Here is a 23,184-nt window from a genome sequence, read left to right on the forward strand (position 1 = left end):
GAACGCCCCTGGTTTCACTGGCATTATATACCATCTATACATCATTTTCATTACATTTTCTTTGAGCAAACTGCATGCAGTAAAATTTATTCCATCTTTTCACAATATTTCCCAATCTTCTAATTGTTATGCCCAGTATCTTTTGCCCAATGTATCATTACAGATTTAGCTTCTTCATATTTCGTATGCCATTCCAAAAGCAACTTATACATTATTGACAGCATTTTTACTTTATTGCTTAAAAAATCGAATTCAAACTAGATCTTATATATTCACATTCATTTTTCTTTTTGTCTTCTGTAAACATTCATTTGTTTGACAATAATGCAGCCAATCATTTACCAGGTTTTTTATTTCCTCATAAGGTTTTTGTTTCCACTGGTTATCCATCTCCATCACCAAATCTCCATAGGTGGCCCATCCCCCCCCATATTTAACTTTTTGATACTTGATGCCTCTAACAGCAACAGCCAGCATGATATTTTACATTCTATTAAGTCTTATATCTATTCAACACCTCATATATTGATTTTCGAATTATGTGGTTCAGAAAAACTTCATGGACTTTTACCTTCTCACACCAGAAAGATGTGTGCCACCCAAATCTATTATCAAATCCTTCCAGATCTAATAGATCTGTACTTTTTACCAATATCCAATCCCTTAATCAACAAAGGCAAGAAGCTTGGTAATACAATTTCAAATCTGGTAGAGAGAAACCTCATAGGAGTGGACATATTTGGAGGTCGGTGGCATTGATGCCAAAGTGGAAAAAGACAGCCACACACCTATCAATGCTGATGGCTATGAGTAGAAATTGATCCATGCTGTACAAGAATGCAGAGGTTCAGGATGTAAGTGATGAAATGAGACCTTTCAATACAGAAACCAAGCAGCCAGATGACAATCGCATTCCACCAAAGCCCCAAAATGCTGATTAAAAGGTAGAATCCAACTGTGGAATCCACTCCCATAGTATATACACCAATGACCACCAACGTGGATGACTTTAAAAGAGGACTGAACACATCAATGGATGATCAATTAATATTCTGCCTCCTCTGTGTGATGCAGTATGCCTCTGAATTCCACTTGCTGAGAATAACCAATATGCAATATATACTGTCCTAATATCAATCCTGAATCGTTATCAGTGTGGCTATTGCTAGAGAGAACAGTTTCATTGAAAGTTCCATAATATTCCTCTCCATCATACAAAGGGGACAGTGATGGGTGGGTGTAATTGATCATTGTGATCAATCTTTGCTTTTATACATCTTCTGGTGTTTTCTGGTTGGAGGAATTTAGACAAAGGTAGAATTAGTCTTTACTAACGGAAATTAGCAAATACAAAGCTAAAGCTTTTCAGATTAGTCTTTCATATCTTGTAGCTATTTTGGAGTGGGTTAAGGGGAAATGACTCTTGCTCTTTAATTGCCAGGTAAAGGGGCCAGTGGGGCTTGCAGCTACCTGAATATATGAGGGGTTTCAGATATTTCAGAATATATGCAGGTATATGGGTTTCTTTGAACTTCTGAACAGCCCAAGGACCTTGCCAAAAGTTTCAGAACAGCAAGAGGAAAAAAGTGAATCATTCTGATTCTTTTGAAGCATCATATCTGCGGGCTGACCTGGAGTTCTACCTCCTCTCTTCCATGTTCCTCCTCCTCCTTGAAAACCCTCTGAAATACAACCTTCAAGCTCTCCCTTGATTGAGAGTGTTTCTTTCTACCAACCAGGAAATAAATCAGTGGGTTAACACTGCTGTTTAGGCAGCTGCATAAGCGCCCAAGAACGTATCCACCAAAACTGTAAATATAAATAAAAGTATATGGGAAAGCTAAGAAGAGAAAGAAGAGGAAGGCAAGCAGGATGGCTGTTACAGCTTTCCCCTTCTTCCTCTGTTGTGATCTAAAGTAAACTTTTATAAACAGGACCAGAGTGGAAACAGTCATGAGTGGGAGGCAAAGTATAGCATTCGTTAGAAACTGGTAGAAAGAGAAATGAAGTGAACGGTAAAAAATAGAAAGAATAAATTCGATTGCACTGAGCAGGAAAGAGATGATCCATATTGTGGCACACACAAGGGTGGAACATTGTGGTGGACGGTGGCATCGATGCCAAAGGGGGAAGACGACAGAAACACACCTGTCCATGCTAATGGCTGTCAACAGATATTGACCAGTGTTGTACATGAACCAAAAGAGAGAGATGTCAATTGTTGTAAACAAATGATATTCATACCAAGGTATGAGTGAAGATGACCAAAGAAGATATAGACTGGAATAAGTAAATAAGCATATGAGTGTCCCAAGGTCAGCAGCAGCCAGATGGAGGATGAAGGTGGTGAAATGATTCCTCTTCATGCAAAAGCCAAGAAACCAGAGGACAGTTCCATTCCCCATAAGTCCAAAAATGCTAATCATTACAATGAAGACAGAGAAAATAATTTCTGTTACAGAATACCATAAAAATCTAGTAAGCTTTTCTACTCCAATATCTTCCCATGAAGCATTCAAAGTGGACCAGGATCTCAGGCTACCATTGCTCATCTTGCTTAATCTTCGCTTTTGAGCTATTTCTTGTAGGGATCTTCCTACCAAGAGAAAAGGGAGTCAGTTTTGGCTTTAAAGCTCAACCATATTAAACTGAGACTCAAACAATAATGGAAGAGACATGGAATTCATGACTGATAAACAAAAAGAAAGAAAGAAAGAAAGAAAGAAAGAAAGAAAGAAAGAAAGAAAGAAAGAAAGAAAGAAAGAAACACTTTAGGAATATTGCTCATTGGAATGTTTGTCAAAATTTATCAGTTTCAAAGGTTTAGGGGGGAAATGCAGTTGGCCAATGGGTTATGGATTTTTCCTCCAATTAAGGAATCTGCAGGCACATCATCAGTAAGCATATCATTTTTAACCTAAAATTCCCCTCTTCTGCTCTCTGAGTCGGACATAACATCTGAAATTAACGTGTTGTGTGCTATGCACTGAGATTGGGGCGGTTGGATGGGGTCAATGTTTCAAATCTGGAGTGGAGAAGAGGAACAGGAGAAGGAGTTGAATATCAAGAAAACAAAAGCCATTATTATTAGTAGTACCCCAGCCACAGTGGACAGCTTCCAACATATATAAAAACATAACATAACAATGCACTAGGAAGGCATGTGTAAGTTTTTATTATTAAAATGTGATTTTTAACAAAACCAGATTAAATAAAATTCAAGTCAAATCCACTGCCTTAGTCTCACAGTGGCCAAACACATCTTTAAGTGAAGCCTACAAACAGCTTTGGAACATAAAAATCCTCTCCTCTGCTGTGGTTTTCTGCTGCCCCAACCAACCCCACTCGGGGCAACTTTGACCAACCTGCTTTTTTACGAGGGCATGGGGACACTTCTCTCCAATCCCAGATTCGATAACATGACCCCTAACATTCTTCAGATGGAAATAGGGATATTTTTCACTCCTCTCCTATTGAACCCCCTCTACCCCCTTTATTTGTCCCCCACATAGCATTTCCTAACATAAGAAGTACCACTACCAGTAAACGGTTTATGGAGGGGGGGGGAGAACCCTATGAACTATAACAGAAAAATAATACACAAGTTAAACACACAAGTGTATTATATTATATATGTTATATTATACATATATTATTATTATTATTATTATACTAGCTGACCCGGCCACGCGTTGCTGTTGTTCTTTCCTGTGATCCCCCCCCCTAACCCTGTCCCGATCCTTGACGCATCCTGCCCCTCCTCCCTCCACCCCGGCTCATCCCTGTGTTTCGGTAGGATACCCTTCCCTCTGTTGTCCCTGGGGAGTGTTGGCCCCTCCCCCTGTATCTCCATACCTTGGCCCCCACCCTTCAAAAAGGAACTGTTAGGTTCTGGGTTCTATTTCCCAGCATGCACTTTTGGCTGAACCCTCTGTTGTCCCTGGGGAGTGTTGGCCCCTACCCCCGGTATCTTCCTACATTGGCCCCCCAGCCTTGGAGAAGGAGCTGTCAGTTTCTGGGTTCCATTTCCCAGTATTTACTTTTGTCTGAGCCCTCTGTTGTCCCCTCCCCCTGTGTCTCCATACATTGGCCCCTGCGCACGCATCATGAACATATATATTTAGATTAAGGACCGGGGGTGATGATGTGCCCTGGGACCCAGAGAACTACTTAAAAAATCCCAACCCGGGGGGGGGGTCAATTAGCGAAGCCCCATAGCCCCGTAGCAACAGACAGGCCCAGACAGAAGGAGGGGGGTCATATGGGCCACTTGGCGCGGGCCTCCGAATCTAAAGGAGGCCTCGGTCGGCATATTCACAATCATTAAAATGGAAAAAGTAACAAAAGGGTAAAAAACAGGGCCACATTATCTACCTGGCCCGGGCCTGGCAACAGAAGGCGCGTTCTGAAGCACCCGAGTTGTTCAGTTCCATAAAAAACCCAGGAAGTGGCAAGGGGAAGGTAGGGGATTGTAAATGGGGTGGGGGTTGGCCACTGCAAATATCTGGGGAGAGAAAGTGCATGGTTGTTGTTGTTGTTTTTAAAAAAAGACACAGAGGCTTAAAATCAGTTGTTTCTCTTAAAATAAGACATACCCATAAAATAAGCCATAGCAGGATTTCTAAGCATTTGCGCAATATAAGCCATACCCCGAAAATAGGACATAGTGATAGGCGCAGTTTTGGAGGGCCCCAAGGAAGAGGCAAGGCTGGACGCGTAATAAAAAACATCCCCTGAAAATAAGCCAATGTGGGGCTATTTTAGGAATAATAAATATAAGACGGTGTCTTATTTTTGGAGAAACACGGTAAAGCCTAGGTTAAAGGGGCACGACTGCCCTTACTTAAAATGGCTGCCGGAGCCTCGCATGTGACACAACGGCCACTTAATTATGAAGCGAAAACCCCTCGCTGTGCCCCCAAGTGCATGTTAGGAGAAATGATGAACGACTGCCTAATGCTGCAGGGCGTTTATTAATGCAGCCACCGGGAGAGGCTTTGGGCTTGGCCCCTGCGCACACATCGTGAACATATATATTTAGATTAAGGATGGGGGGTGATGATGCGGCCTGGGACCCAAAGAACTACTTTTAAAATCCTGACCGGGGGGTGTCAAATAGCGAAGACCCACAGCCCTATAGCAACAGACAGGCCCAGACAGAAGGAGGGTGGTCATATGGGCCACTTGGCATGGGCCTCCAAGTCTAAAGGGGGCCTCGGTCTGCATATTCACAATCAGTATAATGAAAAAAGTAACAAAAGGGTTAAAAACAGGGCCACATTATCTTATCTACCTGGCCCGGGCCTCTGTCTGGCCCTGGAAGGGCCTGGCAACAGAAGGCGCGTTCTGAAGCAACCGAGTTACCAGCGTATCTCATGACGTTTTGAAGGATGGTATTTATTTTTGTCTTGTGGTTATTTGGTGGGGGATTTGGTGGGGTAGTGGTGCTAAATTGTAAAGTAAAAACCCCTTGCTGTGCCCCCAAGTGCGTTGCTGTGGGTCGCCCCCCCCCCCCGGGCCTGTCGGGGCCTACATAAAACAAAGGCCTGGTTTGATAATGGCCGCCTTGCTGGTTTCAGTTGCTTGGTTGATGATGATGTCATTTGGTTTGTGGGTGTGGCTTAGATTTCACAGGAAGGGAGGGGGTGTACTGTGGGAGGAATTCCACTTGAGGGCGCTGTTTGACTTGGTGGAAAACCAGGTCTGTACCTGGGCAGGTGTGCGATTTGAGGGATTTTTGCCCCCAACAACGCGCGGGGAGTGGCCTGGATTGTTGTGTCAAAATTTCAGGACGATCGGTCAAACGGTTACGGAGAAAAGTGGAACCTGGATTTTCACGATTTTTACATTTTTATATATATAGATTGTGTATTTAATGAGTTAAATACACAGGTTAAGCACACAATATCGTGGGCTGTCCCCTGAGTCTGCTAGATGTTATCGGGGGAGACTGTTGTCTCAGAAGAGCGAGGAACATTCTCAGGGATGACTCACATCTGACCAGCACCTTTTTAATCTCCTGCCCTCGGGTAGAGTGGTACAGTGATAATAAAGTATTATTATTATTATTATTATTATTATTATTATTATTATTATTATTAAAATGAGTTTAAAGCAGCAAAATGAGAGCTAAAATCTCTCTCTCCATGTGTGTGTGTGTGTGTGCTTGTGTGCATGTGCTGTTGAGCCTGACATTGAGTTTTTAAAAAAAATAAAGTTGTACCCCTATAGTAGAGCACTTGTGAGGCAGATTATGGGTTTGTCCAGTCCTGTATTCCCTTCTCCAGGGATTCAACCTGGCATTTTCCGCCATCAATGCATGTACACTTCTGTTTACGGTTCCCCAAACCCTTTTGCAAATGAACTATGTCAACTTGAGACATCTACATACCTGTGAGCAACTGTTGGATCAGCAGTCTAGTACAACATCAAGCTCAGTGCAGTCCTTTCCTACTGCAGGAGGCAAAACAGAAATGGGGAACATAGAAGAAGATGAACAAAGTGGTGAAACTGATTGAGTGAGATAAGCAAGAGACTGCTAGAGGTATTCATGGCATTGTAAAAAGTGGAAATAAGCGGGCAAGTGCCAGCAATAAAGGCTTCTCTCATATTTGCTTTGATTTAAGAAAAGGAAACAGACCAAGGAAATTGAAAAGAAATGATATATTTGAATATATGCCTTATATTAGGCCCCTCTTCACCCGTCATGCATTCAGTAAGTGCATAGGAGGGAGAACATATTTGTCAAAGCAGATCCAGCCTGTGACCTCCACACAGCCATCTGGAGACCTTTGTGGAGCCATTCAGATTTACAGGAGTGAACATATAGCCTCTGTCCAGTTATTTTTTTTTATTATCAATAGACACGCATACCACCAACAAATCATCAATAGAATTTTTCATGTACACACATACACAAATAGATCCCCCTTCCTTGGCAGCCTAAGTGGTAAGTTGCTCATCAGTGTGACTAATTTTGAGTATAAGCCTACTTTTTTGGCACCAAAAATGTGCTGAAAAACAGCCCTCGGCTTATATTCGAGTGAGGCGGGCAGCGGTGGAGAAAGACACAGGTCTGGGGGTTCAGAGAAGCGCTGCGACTCTCCGAACTCCCGTCCTATGCCTGCTCTGTGCAAGGCAGCTGGGAGGAAGTAGCGGCAAGGAAGAGATCCTTCCTCGCCATTTCTCCCCCCCCACCCTGCCGCCGACAGCTGGGAAAGGCATAGGATGGTATTTCTTTTTATTTTTGAAATTTACAAGTAGCTGCTGCATTTCCCACCATAGGCTTCTACTCGAGTCAATAAGTTTTCCCAGTTTTTTGAGGTAAAATTAGGTGCTCGGTTTATATTCGGGTTGGCTTATACTTGAGTATATACGGTAGTTGATATCAGTGGATCTTTTGTGAGAGTGGATCTTTTGTGAGAGTGGATCTTTTGTGAGAGTGACTTCATTGGCACCATATTTTATGTATAGTTTTAGCTATCATATGAAGGTCAAGATATGGGGGCAGAGGCACAACCAGTAATTTTTCTCTTTCTCTCTGCCGGTACTCACCATGAAGTTGTTAAAATAAGTGCCATACTTTAAACATTTGCAGGGAAAAGGTGCTGGTACTGTGTACCTTTGAGTACCCCCAGAAAAACACACTGGGCACAAGCCTTCAAATCTCCGCACAATCCTAAATGTGTGCAGACTTCTAGTGAGGCAGACCAATGCTTCCCACCCAACAAGCAATGAGTCCCCGAAAGCTCCTACAAAGTGTTTACCACTCCTGCCACCTGCTACTCTTTTAACTCTGGGGGTTGAACCTAGTCCTGGTCCGAGTGTTTCAGATGCTTCATAGGGCAAGGAACATAGCTCTGTGGTACAGCATCTGCCTCATGTGCAGAAGGGTTCAAACCCTGGCATCAGCAAGTAGGGCATACCCTTATCTGAAACCCTTGGGAAGTGCTGTCAGTCAGAGTCAAAGAATCATAGAATCTTAGAGTAGGAAGGGTCCCAAGGGTCATCTAGTCCAACCCCCTGCAATGCAATACCAAAGCAATACTAGGCTGTAAGTTGGAAAGAGCCAATGTGGCATTGTGGTTCCAATTTTGGAGTAAGATCTGGGAGATAAGCGTTCAGATTCCCACACAGACGTAAAACTCACTGGATAACATTGAACCAGTCAGAGTCCTTCAGCCTGACGTACCTCACAGGCTTCTTGTGAGGATAAAAAGAGGAGCAAGACAAACCCATGTATAGCACCTTGGATGAATTCCTTGGAGGAAAGGTGGGGTGTAAGTAAATAAATGGACTGAATTTTAGAAGGCAGCTTCCTATACTTTCATGTTCCTTAAACCTCATACAGAATCTTTCACAACTGAGTTATCTTTGAACCTTTCAACCCCAGGGGATCATGCTGTGCATGTCAATCAATCAATCAATCAATCATCTTCATCATCATCATCATCATCATCATCATCATCATCATCATCATCATCATCATCACTGCCAGACATGTTATTCATCTTTCTGCTCTTGCAAAAGAAGAATTTCTAACTTTTCACTTACCTTTGACAAACATCAGATGAGATATCGTGATAGAGAGAGGAAAAAACCAGAAGTAGATAATCCTGTGCTGGAATAAACAACCAGAAGATTTGCAGACACCAATGCGAATCCCAAGTATTGAGGAAACATTCAATGCTTTTAGGAGCTCATGACAACATGTACAAGAATGTGCCCATTTGCCTACATTTATGCTTAATCAGTTTGCCAGTGTCATGTGACAAGAGAAAAACGATTATCATTGGGTTGTCAACATAGTCTTTAGAGGATTGTGATCATGCACACTAACAGCTCCATTTGTAAAATTCTGTATACAAAAGTGCTTTGAAAGGCTCCATTACACTTCAAAAGTCTGCAAGTAAGTTATAAGCACTGAGAAGCACTTTGCTCCCCACACAGGATATTTCCAAAACACCTGGGGAAAGAAAGCCCAGCTAATGGGCTGGAAAGAGCAGGATGATGGTACAGTAGGGATACAGAACCTTTTTCCAGCAAGAGGACCTCATTTTTTCTGGGAAACCTCCTAGAAGGAAATACATACAGCCAATCTACTGCTTTCAAGCAGAGAGTTCCGTTTGGATAAAAGTAGGATGCTTGAAATCTCTCAAGCCTCTTTGCTTCCAGATGCAAGCTACAAAAATTCTATGCACGGCAGGAGAGAGTGCAGAAAGGTAAGGAAGGCACTTCTCATGGCAGAATGGGGGTGAATGGAAAGGACGAAGACTGGAAAAGGTGCAACAAGAGTTTGTGGTTGACATTTGGTCCTCTGCTTCAGCAAGCAAAATGTCTTGCACCAGCATTAACACATCACATCCTTTCTTTTTGCCTTTTTCTCCGTCTCTTTGGCATCTGGACTCATTTATATTCATCCCTCCTTCAGTCTGTGTTGGTATTGAGCCGAACCATACACATATTAATTACTCAAGCCACGCATACATTCAAAACTCTGAATAAATAAACATAGAAAACTGCCTTGTACAAGGCAAAACAGTTATTCTATGTAGCACAGATTGCTGACACTGACCACCAGCAGGGATATAGGCAGGAATCATTCCTGTCCCTACCTGGAGCTGCCACTGAGTGAATCCAGCACATTCTGCATGCTAAGTCAAAGCTCCGCATATGAGCAAGAGTCCTCAAAACACCTGCAAGCATAAAGTGTATATGTCTCTGGAAACTTTGATAAGCGATTTCTTTTTTGAATTTTTTAAAATAAGTTCATTTCCTGAACACATAGGAGATTGCTGAAGTACCTAGGCTGAAAAAAGAAAGAAACCTTCCCATGACGAATTGAAACACCAACTAGTGGATATGAACATTTTAAAAGGACATGAATTAGCCCTACCTGGCAGAGACTGAATCTGTAATCTTCTGCATAGAAACCACTCAGCCTCAGATTCTAAGTATAACTCTATAACATACGTTGAACTATGATTTCTATGCAACGATATGAGAGGTTATTCTTTTGTTCCATTGCTTTTTCCCAAGAAAAGCTGCTGTTTACTGTTGATTTAGGACAAAGATCAGAAGGGTCTTTGAAGGGACATTCAAAATCCTAGTGTTAGACCTTAAGCTACTAAGGCCACCAGGCACTGAGATATCCTGAACTCATTCTTTCCAAGCCTGCCACCTGGGATCCCTAAGGTAAAGGTAAAGGTAAAGGTAAAGGTAAAGGTAAAGGACCTCATTCTTTTCTGGGAAACCTCCTAGAAGGAAATACATACAGCCAATCTACTCCTACTTTTAAGCAGAGAATTCTGTTTGGATAAAAGTAGGATGCTTGAAATCTCTCAAGGCTCTTTGCTCCCAGCTGGAAGCTACAAAAATTCTAAGCACGACAGGGACGGCAGGAGAGAGTGCAGAAAGGTAAGGAAGGCACTTCTCGTGGCAGAACTGGGGTGAATGGGAAGGATGAACGCAGGAAAAGGTGCAGCAAGAGTTTGTGAGTGACATTTGGTCCTCTGCTTCAGGCAGCAAAATGTCTTGCACCAGCATTAACACATCACATCCTATCTTTTTGCTTTTTTCTCCTTCTCTTTGGCATCCTCACATATTTCTTTTCCTTCATGCTCCTCCTCAAAGGCAACCTTTATGGTGAAGCTTCTGGACTCCTTTGTCTCCATCTCTCCTTCAGTCTGTGTTGGTATCCAGCCCAACCACACACACATCAATTACTCAAGCCATGCACACGTTCAAAACTCAGAATAAATAAACATAGAAAACTGCCTTGTACAAGGCAAGACCATTATTCTACGCAGCTCAGATTGCTGACACTGACCATCAGGGATACAGGCAGGAATCATTCCTGTCTCTACCTGGAGCTGCCACTGAGTGAATCCAGCACATTCTGCATGTTAAGTCAAAGCTCTGCAGATGAGCAAGAGTCCTCAAAACACCTGCAAGCATAAAGTGCATATGTCTCTGGAAAATTTGATAAGCGATTTCTTTTTTGAATTTTTTAAAATAAGTTCATTTCCTGAACACACAGGAGATTGCTGAAGAATCTAGGCTGGGGGGAAAAGAAACCTTCCCATGACTAATTGGAACACCAACTAGTGGATATGACCATTTTAAAAGGACATGAATTAGCCCTACCTGGCAGAGACTGAATCTGTAATCTTCTTCTTGCAAACCACACAGCCTCAGATTCTAAGTATAACTCTATAACATACATTGAACTGTGATTTCTATGCAACGATATGAGAGGTTATTCTTTTGTTCCATTGCTTTTTCCCAAGAAAAGCTGCTGTTTACTGTTGATTTAGGACAAACATCAGAAGGGTCTTTGAAGGGACATTCAAAATCCTAGTGTTAGACCTTCAGCTACTAAGGCCACTGGCACTGAGATATCCAGAACTCATTCTTTCCAAGCCTGCCACCTGGGATCCCTATAACTCTGTTCATGTCAGTGTGCAAAATGCTTGCTAATTATCCCACTGAGGAATGGCTCTCCTGCTACCTTTCCAGGTGAAGTATGTTCACATACCTGTGATAATCTGTGGCTCAGATATCATGAGCGGGAGGAAGCAGGAGGAACAGAATTCTGTGCTGGGGAAAGTAGGCAATCAAAGGATTTGTAGGAATCAGTGCAATCCCCAAGTCACAAGGAAAACTTGTAAGACTAACCAAGCTGAATTCAAGATGTCCTGTAAATTATCCTCTTCTCTTTGTCTGCGCTTAATCAGTTTGCCAACAGCTTGTGACAAGAAGAAACTGTTTCTTTACTGGTGATCAAGATAGGTAAAGGTAAAGGGATCCCTTACCATTAGGTCCGGTCGTGACCGACTCTAGGGTTGCGGCGCTCATCTCACGTAATTGGCCAAGGGAGCCAGCGTACAGCTTCCAGGTCACGTGGCCAGCATCACAAAGCCACTTCTGGCAAACCAGAGGAGCACGCGGAAATGCTGTTTGCGTAACAAGGCCCCAAGAAATCCCAATAACTCACAACGGACACAATAATTATGGTTTGGTTTTTGGCATTAACTTTTTGGCCACAACTTTATTTAAAATACAAATTAATTTCGAGTGTTGGCTTAGGCTTTGGTTAATCCTTCTGTCCACCCTAAGGGACAGGACCATTTCCATCTGACCACTGGGTCAGGACCATACCATCTGCTCAGTTAAGCAGGACCAATTCCATCTGACCATTTGGGTCAGGACCAACTCCGACTTACCTTGTGGTTGGTAAGTCAAGTAAACACCCCAAGGGATTGGAGGTACGGTTTCCCAGTACTCTCCTTCCCCCAAGGAGTGTTCCCCGAGGCTCGGCTCTGTAATGGACACACCATCCTTGCTTAAGGCCGGATGATGGACTAGAGTCCCTGAGCCCCAGGATTCCTTTAACAGAATACTTCTATAAGGAGCCAATAATTGGGGGATAGGCCTATAGGCCATGCCCCTCCAAAACCATTTAACCAAAGCCTAACGGCCAACCTAACAAGTTGTGACATATTGCTCGTCAGTAGGCGAAAACCACATGGCAACAGCCAATCAGCCAAGTGGAAAAATTCCTACTGAACTCCTGAATACAGCGAGCCCCGCTAATCGGGCAAGCAGTGTCGGCTAAGGCCTAAAATCAGCGGCGGGTGGGTGGGGATTCGAAGCTTCTCAATCGGACTGGGCAGAAACGAAAGTGAGCGATCATTAAGTTAGAAGTGCCTGTCAATCAAACTCAAGGCACGCCCCGTGACTCAGCTTAACATTTTAACCCACCCCCTCCCAGATTTCTCTCAGGCCTGTCCGCAAACGCCACTACACTTTATTGAGTGTAATGGTCCTTACCTTCCCGCTGGAGCGGTACCTATTTATCTACTTGTACTTTGACGTGCTTTCAAACTGCTAGGTTGGCAGGAGCTGGGACCAAACAACAGGAGCTCACCCCGTCGTGAGGAAGCGGCAACCTTCTGATCGGCAAGCCCTAGGCTCTGCGGTTTAACCCACAGCACCACCCGCATCTCTAGATAGCCATCATCAAAATTAGGAGGAGGTCGTTGTTGCCTTAAGTCTCACTGCTGTAGAAAGTACGCTGGATAAGTACGCTGGATAAACGCTGGTTTCCTAGTCACCGGGAAGCGGGAAGCAGCAACAACTCTGTGACTTGATTGAGTGATATTCATTAATTGATTAATAGCTTAGTATGCTTCTATCTTTCTATGCTCAACTCATTTAACATAATAATGTATATAGAAAAAAGTACAAAAACACAGGGATTATTGCAGTCAATGGGTACAGTAACATAAGAGGCATGAGAGGTTTCTGCTGGAAAGTGGCGATTTCCTGTAGATTTCCCCCCCCCACTCCCACATGTAACCCCCGCTAACCACTCAAAACTCTGCCATTGTTTACAGCCTCCACTTTCCTCATATCAGATTCCCCCAAGGATGCAGCATCCTCAAATATACCATTGCTTGAAGGTATTTAACTCAAACCACTGCTTTATTTAAAATTGCCATCCCCCCCTCTCAGTTCTCTCCATCCCTGCTTTACTCAAATGTCCACTCTTGTTTTAAGTCACCATTTTCCCATTGAAAAATGCCTCTTCATTCATTGGTACCTCGTCTTGTTTCCATCTTTGTGCTGATAATATTCTTGCTGCAGTTGTTGCATATAAAAACAATGTTTTATCTTTCTTATATATTTCTCTAACTGCAATACCTAATAAGAAGGCTTCTGGGGTTGTTTTTTATATAAATGTATATTTCAACATTTTTTAAAGTTCATTATAGTGTCTGCGGGGCTCATTTCTTGCCTGAAGAATTCTGCAATTATCTACATGTACACAGGTCAATAATCGTGTCTCTAAAACAGTCAACTTCTGCCTTAAATTATTTGCAGATTTAAACAAAACTTTTGGACATATTCACAGCATTGTTGATATACCAGTTCTTAGATATTAATGCAGAAAGCTACTATCAGATATTTGGTGGAAACTGCTTTGAGGCCAAGCTGAGAAACAAGTACAGTTTTGCCATGAAACTACAACAGGGTGAAACATGGTATTGCCTGAACAATTTAATTTTGTAAGAAACGGAGGTTTTATTTTAGGGGGGAATCTACCAACTTCTTTGCCTTTATTGTTGCCAGAAAAGATGAATTATGAAAATGCAGTTTAAAATTATAAAAGATAAAATTTCAGAAAACATGCATACAGAAGATCTGGACAGAGGCTCATCGCACCCAGCATCTTGCTATCAAAGTAGTCAGGTAAGTACCTACGGAAGCCTTCAAGCAGAATCCAACTGCAAAAACTCTTGCCTCATATGAGATTCCTAGCCACTGGCATTCAGAGACATACTGCCTACAATTATGAAGGGTGGAACACATGGCTAGAAGCTTTTGAGGCAACCATTACCGAGTCATTAACATTCATCTCTGAGCTCGGAGTCCAGAAAATTTCGCCAGCAGATTTTCACACCTGTGAGTAGGCACTGATCAGCAGTCTTCAGATGTGGTGTGGGAAAAGCAGCAATGGTGTTTGTTGTATGTGGAATGGGACTGCGGTGGGGAGTCCTGAAGAGAAAATGCTGCAATCATCAATGGAATATGAAGTGATATCTGCCAAATTTGTTGCAAGAGGCACTGTAGATTTTGTTTGCTTGCTATCCTGGCTTTTTCAGCTTGCCAGCCTCATAGAAGGGAAATAATATGTCACTTTATTGCCGACTAAGGTAGCAATCAGTGATTTTAGGGGGAATTGGAGTTCTTTTGCAATCTGCTCAACTCTCAATGTGACTGGGTGGGAACATTTGATATTGGAACAAAGTAGTGCACTAAAAGAGAATTTTACACAGTCAATGGAGGAGAGGGAAAGGTGTCAATGCATCAAAGGGATGTACCAGGTGTCCAGGCAGGTGTGTGTGTGTGTGTGTGTACACACACAAGGTATGACTGGACAATTCAGTGAATGGTCACATAAATTGGGCAGCAAGAAATATTTGAACATACAATCGGCATCGGAAACCCACAAAATGCTCACAATTGTGTACAGAGATGAAGCTGTAACTCGAAAGACAGTGTATGAGTGGTTTTTAGCATTTCCGTGAAGGGTGGGAAACCATCAAAGATGACCCTCAGTCTGGCAGATCGTCGACGAGCAAAACCACTGCAATTGTTGACAGAGTCCATGAGTTATTGATGCGGGATCGGCGTTTGTCCATCCGAAATATGGCAGAAGAATTGCATATTCCCTGTGAAATCATTACTGAGGTTACTGAGTTGTCCCACCTCCATATTCTCCCGATCTGGTCACACCAGATTTCTTTATTTCTCCAAAACTGAAATATGCACTGAAAGGGCACAGATTTTCCAACATTTCACATGTCCAAGCTGCTGTGATGAGGGAACTGAAAGCAGTACGAAAATAGGACTTCTCCAGAAGCTTCCAACAGTTCTAAGAATGTTGTCAGTGGTGCCCTGTATCAGAGGGGTCTACTTTGAAGGCCTGTAATTTACCATATGTATGTTTGAATATTTCTCGCTGTCTGATTTCTGTGACCATTCACTGAGCGCACATGTACACACACACACACACACCTTTCCATAATCCAAGTCCTCACCTCAAACACTCAGTGCAAGGGGCAGCTTGTAGCTACCTCCAAAATAGAAAAACAGACCAAGCAAAAGTCTGTGGAAGATGCACACAAACATTGTGGTTTTTTTCCCTGAATTCCATGCACAGCATCACTTTATATGCTCTTAGCTTCATATATAACTGCACAAGTGTGCTTGCACACACAGCGTATAATATGAAAGGTGCTCACGGGCAGCCATACTTAAAGTTTGAGCCCATACCAGTATGAGCCCCTAGGGTTAGAGCCGTCTTTCCCATTGGGCTTACTGGCACGTTGCGCCAGGGCGCTGGCCTCTCAGGGGCACCCCAGCGAGAGGGGGAGCTGTGCAGCTTTGCCGGCGACCTCCCCTTTCCCTCCTGCATGCCTGCCAACTGCGCCCCGCCAACCTTATGGCTGGCGGGCATGCTGTTTCCTTCCCAAGCCTCCGCGGGAGGAAAGCGATCTCCGCAGACGCTTAGGATGGAATAGAATAGAAATAGAATAGAAATAGTTTATTGTCACTGTACCACTTGTTTACAGTGAGATTAAACGAGCCCCTCCCCCCAATCTCTCAGTCCTTGTTACACTCTGTGTGCTGTCGTATGACCACCAACCCCAAACATCAGCTGCAATGTTGCTGTCTTCCATTCTGCAGCCTCACGGCCCATGGGTAGATACTGTTCTTTAACCTGTTGGTGCGGCTTATCATGCTTCTATATCTCCTGCCCGAGGGCAGTGCAGCTTCCTTCCCAAGCCTCCGCGGGAGGAGAGCGATCACCACAGAGGCTTGGGAAAAGGTCAACAACTCTGGTAAACAGGGATGGGGGTGGGGCGCCAGGGGGATCTTTGCACCACGGCGCTGGATATGCTTAAGATGGCCCTGCCTAGGGTATATTTTCAATGTTGCAGGAAAGGAATGAACACCTACAGTGAGCTAACTCTGTGCTGCCGAGTTCAGAGTCTGTAGCATTAGAATCGTCCCTCTTCAAAAGCAAGCAATATATTATTAGATATGAATAAATGTTTGGTAACTTTAAATAATCTGTACATGTATTTTTTAGAACAACAACAACCAGGGGCGTAGCCAGGATCAAAATGGGGGCAAGGGGCGGGGCCAAGGCACGGGTGAGGGGCCACAGTGGGGCAAGGAAAGCCATGGTCGTTCAGGGGCGAGGGGGCGCCAGGATCAGCCCGAAATCGGGCTGCTCCGACTCCCTCATTGACCGGCAGGGGCGAGGGGGCACCAGGATCAGCCTGAACTTGGGCTGCTCTGACCCCCTCCGCGATCGGCAGGGGTGAGGGGGCGCCAGGATCAGCCCGAAATTGGGCTGCTCCGATCCCCTCCTCCCCCTCCGCGATTGCCGGGGCGGGTGGAGGGAAAGCTGGCTTTCCCTCCACCCGCCCCACAGCCAGCAAGGGAGAAGGGAGACGTCCCTTCTAGCTGGCTGGCTGTGTGGTGGGTGGAGGGAAAGCCCCAGAGCCACACAAAGCGTTTGGCTGGCTTTCCCTCCACCAGCCCCACAGCCAGCCGGCTAGAAGGGACGTCTCCCTTCTCCCTGGCTGGCTGTGGGGCGGGCGGAGGGAAAGCCAGCCAAATGCTTTGCGCGGCTCTGGGGCTTTCCCTCCACCCGCCCCACAGCCAGCCAGGGAAAAGGGAGACGGCACCGGGCAGCGGCGGGCAGCGGGGCAGGCTGGCCAGCGGCCCTGCTTCTAGGGGGGGGGGAACTACCCCCTCTTGCCCCCTCTGCCTACGCCAATTACAACAACAACTAGGAAAATCTTCTGCCACTTAGACTACAACTTCCATATCACCAGATAGATGGCACAGACTGGGGGTAGGCTCAACAACAACAACAACAACAACAACAACAACAACAACAACAACAGTAGTAGTAGTAGTAGACAGCTTAAGCTTCTATGGAGGCTTCAATATTTATTTTGACTGGGGAACTCCAATTCCCCTTTGCTGTCTCCCTCCTCCTTTAAAACATTCTCAAGTATACTCTTAATTCTCTCCCGGGATTGATGACTCTTCTTCCTCCCTACCAGGAAATAAATCGCAGGATTAACGGTGCTGTTAAGAGAGGCACATATGAACGCATATTCTAGGAGGTAGGGATTTTTATGAAACAAGGCCAGGTACTGAACAGCATCCATTGGGATAGCAAGGAGGAGAAAGAAGAGGAGTGTAAGCAAGATGGCCATTATAAGCTTCCCCCGCTTACGCTCATGTGGTTTTAAGTAGACCTTCATGGAAAGGGTTACGGTGGAGAAGGACATTAACAGGGTGCAGAGCAGGGCAATGGCAAGAAACTGGTAGGAGCTTAGAGAACAATATTTCCCAGTTAGCAAGAGCGTGATATGAATTCCAGAAGACACGAAGGCAAGGATCCATATTGCGGCGCACACGATGACGGACAGGTGTATGTGCTTATGGAAGCGATACCAAATTGGGAAAAAGATGCACACGAACCTGTCAGTGCTGATAACCGTCAGTAGAAGCTGGCTAGCACTGTATGTGAATAGGAAGACAGTGTAAAACAACGACCTTAGAAGCTCGAAATCCAAGTAATGTGACTTACATACAATCCAATTCAAATCAATAGCAACTACAGCAGTGAGTACGCCAAAGTCAGCAATGGCGAGGTTCAGGATGTAGGTGCTGAAGTGATTCCTCTTGATGCGGAATGCCAGAAGCCAGATGACTGTCCCATTTCCCACAAATCCAAAAAGGCAGAGAAGCAAAGTGAAGGTGATCATGAAAAACATTTCTAAAGAACTATCGGCACAGCTCCTTGGATCATAGCTGTTATTCGTTGGGATACTTTGCGTTCCATTGTGTTCTTTTCCAGCATCCAGCGGTGACAGGAGTGACCGGCAGAAATTTGCCATCCTGATCAGTTTCTGCTTTGATATTCCTTCTGGTGTATCCTAGAAGAAAAGAGAAGAGTTGGATTTGTTTCTTGATTTGGGGCTAAATGCATAATGATGCTGCTCAAGTTCTCAGCTGGGTCTTCTTTGCTCCCTGCTCTTGATCAACTTTAGAAGCCATTTAGATTATTTCAGGTCCATGTTATTTTCAGATCAGTTCATATTCATACTACACTGCTCCAGAGAAAATTTCTCAGGTGCAGAGCGATTGCAGAAGGAAGCACAAAAATTTTGAAACAATAGAAATGAAAATACAGCTCCTTTCATTTAGAGAGTAATTCTACCCATAGGACTATTCAACTGATGGAACTCAAAGAGTAATTTTTAATGCACCAGAAATTGTGTTCAAGACCATCCAAATATGAAGACGCATGCTGTACTTGTAACTTTCATGGGGTTGGAAACATGGGAAGCTTTCATATTTGGAATATTCCTTGCTTGTATTGTCTATACTAGGTTGAATCCATATTAAATGAATTACAATTATTTTCCATTGAAATCAGTGGGACTTAAGTCATGGATTGGGTCAGCTAACTTGACTACCACTCCAATTACCTGGGAATAAACTTATTTGAATTCATTGGAACTTGAAGTGGACATGGTGAGGATTGCATTGCGAGCTATTCCTTAACTCTAGCTTTCAGAAATTTCTTCCAACCAACTATTTTTTGCACATACTTTTTGACTAAAGCACACATTTCTGCATTTTATTCTCACTGATATCTTTATTTCAATCCACAATTTCACTTAAATATATGTGTTAGTTTAAGCATTCTTCGGTTGAAGAACTGCATCACAAAATTCAGATAAGTGTGAATTTTGAAGGACAGTTCTATTTCAGTTCACTTATGGTTCCAGTAAGCGTTAATTTGATAGATTCAGCTTTAAATGCACAATGAATCAATTTCTCCCCCATTTCTAAGAATGAGGACTAAGAGGATGGGCCAAAAGCGTTAGAGAAAATATTATCTTTGAATAGGATTCTAAGGAAGAGTAAATGAGGGCATGTTGGAACCACAGGAGAATTGACCATTAATAAAAGTTGTCATGCACAGAATGCCCTACCTTTACAAATCACAGCTGTTGGCTCACAACTGGGTATAGCTATACTTCTGATGTTCTCCTCCTTGATTTTCAGGACCTCAAGCCATACATCTCCTTTCTGCTTCAAAAAAGTACTTTGCCAACTACAACATGCCCATGCACACTGAGCATACTACCTGGAGCTGGGAGGGTCAGGGATGGGCTTTATGTTCAGACAGGGTGGGGCACATCATGATGAAATGTACAAGAAATCCATTGGTTGGTGCCTCAATAACCAAGGTCAGGGCTCTGCAACTTTCTGTGTGGGCAGAAAAAAATGCTTCTCAAATGTAAAGTCTCAAGGGAAGTTTGCACTTATCTTTGCAGGTGTTTAAAAGCATACTCCACCTCTCTAGGAAGAGCGTTGAGGTCATATTTATTACACTGATTTTGACCATCATTCCCTAACAAAGAAATGAATTTTGCTCGATCATATTATTCAATCCTATTCAATCAAATTACACATTCTAAAAATCTCAGAGTAGACAAGGCCCCCTAAGACCCCCACATGTGCACCCGATAAACTGGCGATGACCCCTTTCCCTGTACTTACTACCTGGACATATTTTATTCATGGACAAAGGGTCCTTCCTGAGGTGCATCTGAAATTCTCCTTCTTCCAGAATAATGGAGTTCTGAATTGCCTTGTCTAGTTTCTTGTTTTTGATCTCTAAACTTCCCCCTCTATTTCCTGCACAGCTTGCTGTTCCTTTCAGTTACTTCATTCCATCCCCTCTCTATCAGCAAATCACGTAGGCCCATTGATTTAAAAAATGGTTGTATGGGGAGAAAACTGATCATATGAAGAAAATTGTGAGCATTTGAGAAGTATTGCTCTCCAAAGCAAACACCTATGCTTAAATGCTTGGAATAAGATAAGTACAGCCTTGACTCCCAAACGAAGCTGTGTTATCATGAGGCAAATTGCTGAATCATTCAGCCCAGTACTGTTTTTGGGGGAGCTGCTATCTAAGATCCTTTTAACTAGAGAGTGAACCCAGGAAATTATACTTGCCACATTTTTGCTCTATCATTGGATTAAGATCATTTTGCCCCCTTTGAACCACACACATTTCCTTTAGAACACCACGTCCCCTTTAGCATGCTTTGCCTAATAAACGGTTCTGAGTTACTGATATTTTCCTTCATACATTTTCAGAGGAAATGATTTTAATTCCACCATGTAGGTATTTCCTGACTTCTTTCTCCCATTAAATGTGCAGCACATAAATGAATTCATCTCTCCCCCGCCCCATTGTACTTTTGCAGAAGTCAGTTGCAGGAAGTTCTGTTCATGACTTCTGCTAAAGCTTTGTACGAGGCACAGAAAGAACTCTTGTTTGCCTTCCCGACTTCTCTTGAACCCCCCCCCCAAAAAAAACCCCAAACTCAACAAGTGAAGATTCGCAGCAACATTAAATAACACATGACAATGAAGACAGAACTAATTATTTTCCCCCTTTAATAAACACTACTGTTCTGAATTTTAGCAGTCATAGAATCATAGAATCAAAGATTTGTACAGTTGTAATCCCAAACCCAAAGGATCATCTTTTCATCACTTGTTTCAAGTTCTCTGCACATTCGAGAGGAGATAAGGTTATGTTGATATCAAATAATGGATCACCATTATTTATATTGTATATTATTTATATCACCACCAAAGGAACACAAGTAAACAACAAAGAACCCTCCCCCCACATATATTAAGTAAAATAGAAACATCGTCACCTGACCCCCATCTCCTCCCATCTACTTCTATCCCCCTCTTTCTTCCCAATGTCTCAACAAATGGAACCAATTTGTAAAAAAATGTTACGAGAGACATTGCATATTTTTCTGTAAATCAAGAAAATCTTAAATAAATAAATAAATAATAGGATGGAACCAAACTTTGAAGATATAACCACTGACTAATCATGCTACCAACATGAGTCTGACCAAACTGCGGGAGGCAGTGGAAGACAGGAGTGCCTGGCGTGCTCTGGTCCATGGGGTCACAAAGAGTCGGACACGACTAAACAACAAAACAACAACAAAAAATGGATACAATAAATAAATAAATCACACAGCCATCTTGGTTGAAGGCCATCACTGCCTCATGTGGAACTTGGATGTGAGGCTGAGGAAGGGTGAAGCTCTCTCAGGTGAGAAGAAGAAGAAGAAGAAGAAGAAGAAGAAGAAGAAGAAGAAGAAGAAGAAGAGGAGGAGGAGGAGGAGGAGGAGGAGGAGGAGGAGAAATTTGTATTTGATATCCCATTTTATCACTACCTGAAGGAGTCTCAAAGCAGCTACCAATCTCCTTTCCCCTCCTCCCCCACAACAGACACCCTGTGAGGTGGGTGGGGCTGAGAGACTTCAGAGAAGTGTGACTACCCCAAGGTCACCCAGCAGCTGCATGTGGAGGAGCGGAGACGCGAACCCAGTCCCCCAGATTAAGAGTCTACCGCTCTTAACCACGGCACCACACTGGCTCTCGGAGTCTAGAAGGAGTCAAGCCTCTGTATATGGATTGGCGATTAAGATAAAATGGTGATAAAGGCATACCTATACTTATATAGAATTTTGTGTTTTATTAGGACCTTTATTTTATTTTATTTTATTCTTTCTTTTTATTCTTTCTTTTTTATATTCCTTTCCAGACTAGTTTGGTTCTTTGTTGTATAGTAAGTTGAAAACCTTCAATAACCTTTAAAATAAATAAATAAAATATGCCTCACAAAGAATACCCTATCTTTTTCAGTAACTGTGTTTGCTGACAAGTGGGAGTAGACAAGAGTCAGATTTTCTCCTCCTAGAATGTAGGATCTTGAGTCGTACGTCCCCTCTCTTCTTCCCAAAGGACTTGTTTCCATCCAGAACTGAGCACACAAGCTTGGGTAGAGGATTTCGGGAAGAGGCTTTATGCATTTACATCATGATGAAGGTGCAAATAATTGTTATATGTCCACTTAGCAAAGCCAGGGCTCTTTTGCTTTTCCTGGGTGCTCCAGAAATTTCCTGTCACAGGAGAAATTGCTTCCCAAAGTCTCAAGAGTGGTGTGTGCTTTATACATGCACTTCATTCAAAGTGCTTTCCAGCACTTTGTGTAATTTGAACATAGTGCTCTTAGCACATAGATCTGATCTCTGGGCTCTGCAAAACACATATTTTCCGTAGAAAGCTCAATCATACAAATGCCCACTTTTTAACTCTGATGGCACAGAAGAGAAATGAACCACAAATTTGACCATCAAGAGATGGGCAGAACTAGAACTACAGTCCTTTAACACTCTCGGTTTAATGGTAGCATTAGGGATCTACATTATTATATTTGTTGTTGTTGTTGTTTAGTCATTTAGTCGTGTCCAACTCTTTGTGACCCCATGGACCATAGAACGCCAGGCACACCTGTCTTCCACTGCCTCCTGCAGTTTGGTCAAACTCATCATTATAACTCATCAAACTACATCATTATATTAGGATTATTATTAATTTCATTTCTATACTGCTTTATATTTTTAAGGGGGAAAATATCTAAGTGGTTTCTAACCCACATTAAAATGCTCCAGCATAGGTCCAGTGGGCGGG

At 43.2% G+C, this 23,184-nt stretch overlaps 1 pseudogene; it reads right to left on the reverse strand.

The window, feature by feature from the left end:
• Positions 1-1,466: 1,466 nt before the first annotated feature.
• On the reverse strand, positions 1,467-18,491 carry LOC118089671 (uncharacterized; annotated as a pseudogene).
• Positions 18,492-23,184: the final 4,693 nt, after the last annotated feature.

The sequence above is a fragment of the Zootoca vivipara genome, chromosome 8 (genome assembly GCF_963506605.1).
Source record: "Zootoca vivipara chromosome 8, rZooViv1.1, whole genome shotgun sequence".
NCBI classification, from domain to species: Eukaryota; Metazoa; Chordata; class Lepidosauria; order Squamata; family Lacertidae; genus Zootoca; species Zootoca vivipara.